The sequence below is a fragment of the Populus euphratica genome, unplaced genomic scaffold (genome assembly GCF_000495115.2).
Source record: "Populus euphratica unplaced genomic scaffold, PopEup_1.0 scaffold642.1, whole genome shotgun sequence".
NCBI lineage: Eukaryota > Viridiplantae > Streptophyta > Magnoliopsida > Malpighiales > Salicaceae > Populus > Populus euphratica.
In genome coordinates, this window is record NW_011500515.1 from 10,073 (window position 1) to 17,049 (window position 6,977).

General features: G+C 30.4%; 1 long non-coding RNA gene across 1 annotated transcript in view; it reads left to right on the forward strand.

The window, feature by feature from the left end:
* The first annotated feature begins 4,781 nt into the window (after positions 1-4,781).
* LOC105115129 (uncharacterized) overlaps positions 4,782-6,977 on the forward strand; it is a 16,687-nt gene continuing 14,491 nt past the window's right edge. The window contains exon 1 of the long non-coding RNA XR_840275.1: positions 4,782-4,873. This is a non-coding gene — a long non-coding RNA (uncharacterized LOC105115129). The remainder of the gene's footprint in view (positions 4,874-6,977) is intronic.

A 6,977-nucleotide genomic window follows, 5' to 3' on the forward strand; every position in this document is an offset into this window, starting at 1 on the left:
AGTGTTCCGGTATGGACTGCACCAGCATCTCTTTTCTAAGTTTTTTCAGTTCTTAAATTCATCAATCAATCCTTTTATTTATGTGATAGGCCTGCATTTAAAATGAATATTTACCATAAATTAAAGGTATCTTATATTATTAGATATATTATTATAAAACATGCTTTAGTTAAGGAGTTATTGATACTTACAGTGCAAAATGATGATATAAAATCATGATAAAAATGCACTTTTAAGTACTAATCACTAACAAAACAAGAATCAGCGTATTTGGACTTCTAAAACTCAAGATATGGGCTGAATACTGAATAGAGTCTTGGCTACATGACAGATTTTGACTTCTCTATTGTTGCTACCATTTGAACTCGAAAATTGCACTTTAAATCTTGGACTCTTTATGAAAGTTTTAGGCCTATGTCTTAGCTTTTCATACATATAAACCGTATCTAAATCCAAGTTCTATAGCTCTAGTTATGATCCAATAACCGAATGGTGTTGTACTTTGGACTGAACCAATATCTCTTTTCTAAGCTTAGCCCTCTCTTTGTCTTCTTAATTTTAGTAATTAAATACATCAATCAATATTTTTGTTTATGTGATAGGCCTACATTTAATATGAATATTTATCATAAATTAAAGGTATATTATATTATTAGACATATTATTATAAAATATGCTCTAGTTAAGGAGTTATTAATACTTCAAGTGCAAAATAATGATACAAAACCTTAATAAAAATACACTTTTAAGTATTAATCCACCTAATTTTTCATTTGATCATAGATCTTGGGATCTACAATTAACTAGATATGGTTATTATCATTGTACTCTTTTATCTTTTAAAAGCTTTATGCACATTCTCCTTGATTTATACACAAGCTCTATCGACAGACCTTTAGTTAGTGAATACGCAATATTATGAAAATAACTTCATTTGATAGTAAGTGTTTAATGATATTATGTTTACAACATATATGTCTAAATTTTTCATTATACATACTACTCCATTCCTTTCTAATTGTTGACTAACTATCATAATGGACACAAATAGTTGTCACTAGTTTTATGCATTCAACTTGAAATATCCTCTAAAAAATTCTGAATCCATTCGAATTCCATTACAATTTTATTAAGATTAATGAAATATGATTTTATCATGGATTTAGCGATACACGTTTATTTGAAGGATTTCTATGATATAACTACTTCATTAAGAGTGAAGACATATCCACTTATAGATTTTAAATCCTTAATACTAAATATCCAATTAACATCACTAGTATATTATTCTAGCATTACTTTGTAACGAATATAGTATAGCCCATTGATTGATAGTTAAAAATGCATTTTTATCAAGGTTTTATATAATCATTTTGCACTTGAAGTATCAATAACTCATTAGTTATCACATGTTTTGTAATAACATATCGAATAATATAAGATACCTTTAATTTATGATAAATATTTATCTTAAATACAGGTCTATCACATAAATTAAGGGATTGATTGATGAGTTTAATAACTGAAATTAAAAGGATAAAGAGAGGGCTAAGCTTATAAAAGAGATGCTGGTTCAATCCAAACTGAAATATTATTCGGTTATTGGATCATAACTGGAGTTGTAGAACTTAGATTTAGGTCTACTTTATATGGATGAAAAGGTAAGACATGGGCTTAAAAATTTCATGAGAGTCCAAGATTCAAAAAGGTTGTTTTCAAGTTCAAATTGTAGCAACAACAGAGAAGTCCGAATCTATCCTATAGCCTAGACACTGCTCAATGTTCAACCTATATCTCGAGTTCTAAAAGTCCAAATAAACCGATTTTTTTTGGAAAACTAAGACAATGTCCTAAAACTTTCATATAGACAATTTGTTTGCTCTATTTCGTTATATTTTTTGTAATGCTTAAGTTTTGCTTTCATTAATCTCTTGTTTATGCCTTTCATTTCCTTTACTATACTTATATAATCATGTTCTCCTCTTGTTTATTTATGTTTCTCTTCTTCATTATGTTTAGATAACTTTATTATGTCAAGATGAAAAGGTTTAACTAATGGTGTTAGGATAAATATAATATAAATTCAATATGGATTTCAATGATTATATCTTAAACAACTTGCTATTAATATGTCTTATCATTTTTATCTTATTAATTCTTAATACCTTTCTTGTTAAATAGTTAATCTAAATTTGTGTTGTATAACCTACACTTGTGCTATGAAAGGAACTTGATTTGTTATTAACATAAGTCAACATAATGAATTCTTAACAATATTTAAAAGTTTAGTGTTACTTAAATAAGATAATTAATATGACTATATTAATAATTTAAAATGAGCTATTAATGAAAAATCATATGATTAGAACCTTCTTTATGTGTTGTTTTCAGTTGAGTAATAAAAAGAGTTTATATTATACTTATTTGAAATTCCATTAGGGAATCCTCTAACCTTGACATTTGTTTTTATTATTGTTTAATTCTCATATTAATCTTAAATCTCAAAGTATTATTATTATTATTATTATTATTATTATTATTATTATTATATAGTTAACCTTCATGTGGTTCAATCCCGATCTTGCCGGATTATTTATTACTTCGACACTCCTACACTTGGGAGAATATATAAATATTTTGATCGTGTCAAGTTTTTGGCGTCATTGTTGGGAAGGTAAATTACTATATAAATTATATGTTTTATTTTATTGTCTTTTCTTTTCTTTCCTTTTATCTAACTTTTATTTTATTTCTTCCTTTTATTATCTTCCTACATATGCATGATAATTTAGTTATGTACATTAAGTGGTAGACTTTGTAGGGTATTCTCATCATTTCTGTCACACCCTTGCGGTGAAGCGTGACATCATAGTAACCCTCGATTGCTTTCGGGGTTTTTATTTAGTGAATAAAGGAGTCAACACCTAGTATTATGATCACTAGGAACCCTAACTAGTCTTTTAGAGATTCTAAGGCAAGGGAATGGTTGTGTAAAAGGAAAGGTATTAGCACCCCTAGTACGCCCTACCTAAAATAAGCTATTTGGTATTTGGTTTGTTTTATAATTTCTATGGTATTGGTGTACTCTTAATTAGTTTTCCTATGATAAGTTTACTATGATGAATGGATTTGGGTTCAAAGTCTAAAAGCAAGAACCCTTGGCCAATATTAATCATATATTTAGAAATGTCTACAAAGTGCCAAGGAGAATCAATGTAGATATCTTCAAATCTATATTTGATTCATATTAAATTGATTAAGATAAAAATCCAAGGAGATTTCATGTACTTTAAAAGCTCATTTTTTCCTTAGTATTTTATATTCTCACGACTCGTAAAACCATGGAGTCAAAAATTGAAATGTCCTTGATTATAATCAAGTCTTCTTTCAATGATGTGTGATGACTTGTTATTCCTAGAAATTATTTTAAATATTTACCACTTAGGGTTTCTTTATCCAAATATTAATAGTAAATAATAGCAAGTTATTCACAATAATATTTTATATATTCATCCATTTAGGATTTCTTTATCTAAACATTAACGGTGAATAATAGTTGAATTCCCCCCTCAATAAGATTTTTGTATTTTTTTGGAATATTGGCCAATAACCTTTGAAAATTTACAAACATGTTGTAAAATCTAGAAATGCAAGAAAATAATTTTGTTGTGTTTAAGAAATCCATGTGAAAATTTATTTTTGAAACTTCCAATATTTTTTTATATAAAAAACGTTCAAAACATGTTAGGGTATCGGCAATATGCAACGCACAAGAAAATATTTTGTTTTTCAGACATGTATATATATGCAACATTTCATAGAAAATTAGGTATTTTAATACCAGATTTATATTTCTACAATATAAAAAAATACAAACCATAAACTAAATACACGAGAAAACCAACGATATTGCTTTCTTTTTGGGTTGGGTCCAGCGCAACCCATGTGGCTGGGCTGAACCCCGCGGGCCAAGTCAGGTCACTAGTTGATGGAGGTGAAGTGGAGGAAGACAACTGGTTGCTGCTTACAAAAGACGACCCTGCTCGCTATTCCTGGTGGAGACAGATTTGCTGGCTGAAAGATGATTGTCTCAATGATGGCCCTTTGATGTCTAATGATCAATGCAACCTCTACAGGGAAGAGAAGGATGCTGCTAGAGGAGTGACCTATGATCGAAGTAAAAACAAATCTCATCTATTGTTGCTAGCTTGTATGCTTAAAATGGCTAGGGTGATGGGGAAGAGATATGGTAAGGGAGATACTAGGACCAGCTGCTGGTGTGGAGACAAGACTATTCACACTACTAGATTGTTGTTGCAGCTAATACCTGCTTCTAGTTGTTAAGGGGCTGCAAGTCAGCGATGGCTGCTAGGCCTAAAGATGACACCACTTTTGAAGCTGGAGACGGTTACGCTCTGGTGTAGGACTTAAAAAAGAACTATCTATTTGGAAATTTAAAGTAAAGCTCTTAACGCTACTTATGGCTCATGATTTTGGCTGGTCTTAAGAAAGGTTGTTAGACCATGGGGAGAATCTGGTGGTGATGGGGAGAAGCCAAAAGAAAGAAAAAGAGGAAGAGGCTTTGGTTTTCTGGCTGTTCGGGTGATAGAGGGAAGATTTGTTTTGGTTCTGAGAATAGAGATGGAAAGGGTAGTGTGCGGCTGAAAGTGAGTTAGTTCCTGGAGAGAAAAAATAAACATAAGCAGGGAGCGGTGGCTACTAGTCTAGGTTTAGGTTTCTCCCAGGAATGGGTAAGTCTGGTTTGTCCTTGATAAAGAAAGGGGAGGGACGATGGTGGAACGACTATTGAGAAGGAAATGGGAGACGGGACCAGCTGAGTTTGTTAAGAGAGATGAGAGAAGAGACAGGGCTCATACCTTTCATTTTCTCATGCCATGATCAAACAAAAGATAGTCAATCACAACTTTGAAATCTTTAAAACTTTCAAACAGGTAAGGATTAATATACCTTTGTTGGATGCTATACCTTTCTATGCTAATTTTTTGAAAGATCTGTGTACTGTGAAGATAAAACTAAATGTAAAAAAGAAAGCTTTTTTAACCAAAAAAGTAAATACGAAGACCCTAATTGTCTTATAATTTCTTGCTTTATTGGAGAACATAAAATTGAAAGAAATTTACTTGATTTTAGAGCTAATGTGAATTTACTTTCATATTTAGTTTTTCAAAGTTTCAATTTAGATGAGATAAAACCAACTTTTGCTACTCTTTTACTTGCTGATAGATCTGTAAAAGTGCTTTGAGAAACAGTTAAAGATCTATTAATACAAGTCGATAACTTTATTCATCTTGTGGATTTTATTGTCTTGGACACACAATCTATTGAAGCATGTAATTCATTTCCTATTATTTTAGGACATCCATTTCTTTCAACTTTTAATACATTGATTAATTGTAGGAATGGACTGATGATGTGATGATTTGGAAACATGACATTAGATATGAATATTTTTAACATTTACAAGCAACCTTGAGATGATAATGAATTAGTTTGTGATAACTTTAATCTACTTTGAGTAAATTTAAGTTTGATGAATCTGAAGATTTGCAAAAGATTTATTCTCAAGAAGGAATCACGAATAAGAATGGCACCAAAAATATTAATATGGATTTTTTGTCAAAAGTGATAATAGATTCGACATCCAGCATCACACCAATTGATGATAACTTTTCTGACGAATCCTTACTTTCTCTTAGATCAATGCCTTGGTTTGCTAATTTTGTGAATTTTCTTGCTTCAAGAAATTTGTTAACTTATTAGAGTACCCAAGATAAAGGAAAGTTCTTGAATGAAGTGAAGAACTTTTATTGGTATGACCCTTACTTATTCAAATATTATCCTGATCAAATATTTTGAAGATGCATTCCAGATAATGAGGTAAGTAATGTCATTAAATTTTATCATTCTAAGGCATATGAAGGTCATTTCTCATCAAGAAAAACAATTGTAAAAATCTTACAAAGTGGATTTTACGGGCCCACTATGTTCAAGGACTCATATGCATTATGTAAAACTTGTGAAAATTATCAAAAAGTTGATATTAGTAAAAAATTCTTACTTTATAATTCTCGACTCCATTTATTTCCTGAAAAACTAAGATTAAGATGAAGTAATCATTTTATTGTGAAACATATGTATACATATTGGGCTTGTGATATTAAGAATCCGAAGAATGACAATGTTTTCAAATCTTTCTCCAACCCCAGTCAAATGACGGATAACGATACTCCATAACTTTTATGTTGGTTCTTTCAGTTTCCCATGATAACTGATATCTGTGTATATATTTGTTCAATTCCTTGTTCCTCCTCTTTTCTTTATATATTTTTTCCTCTCATTTAAAAAATAGATATCACTCTTGAAAAATTAAAAAAATATTTTTTCGCTTTGCCTCTAAATACAATTGCAAAAATTTACTGTGCTAAGTATGGAAGATTAAGGTTGTTGAATTATAGAATTCCTGAATATATTCATTAGCTAATTGAAGCAAAAGTCTAATTATCAGGTGAGTCCTCCAATTCTTTCATTTCATACATGCCTAGAACAAGTAAAAGCACTTTTGCAAAAAACATCGTGCAAAACAACTGAAAGTCTATTATAGATGTACCAGATGGACTTGTAATGCAACATGTCATTATTTAGAAATGGTATCTGTAAACTGTGAAGATAAAATACAATTTATTAAGGATGGTCTAAGTAAGGGGTCTTTAGATAATCTTCTATTAACTTTTGAGACACATCATAGTGGAGATGTGCATCGTGCAATTCATGATTTATGGCCACAACTCTATAAAGAACATGCTCAATAGTCTTAGAAATCTGACTAAAAAAGACCATGTTTGCCAGTTTTTAAGAAAACTGGATGAGAAGCCTATCCTCAACCTATAAAGGGCATTTAAACCATTCTTGGGCATAAAACCAAGGGAAGATGTGAGCCACAATCACAACATACATAC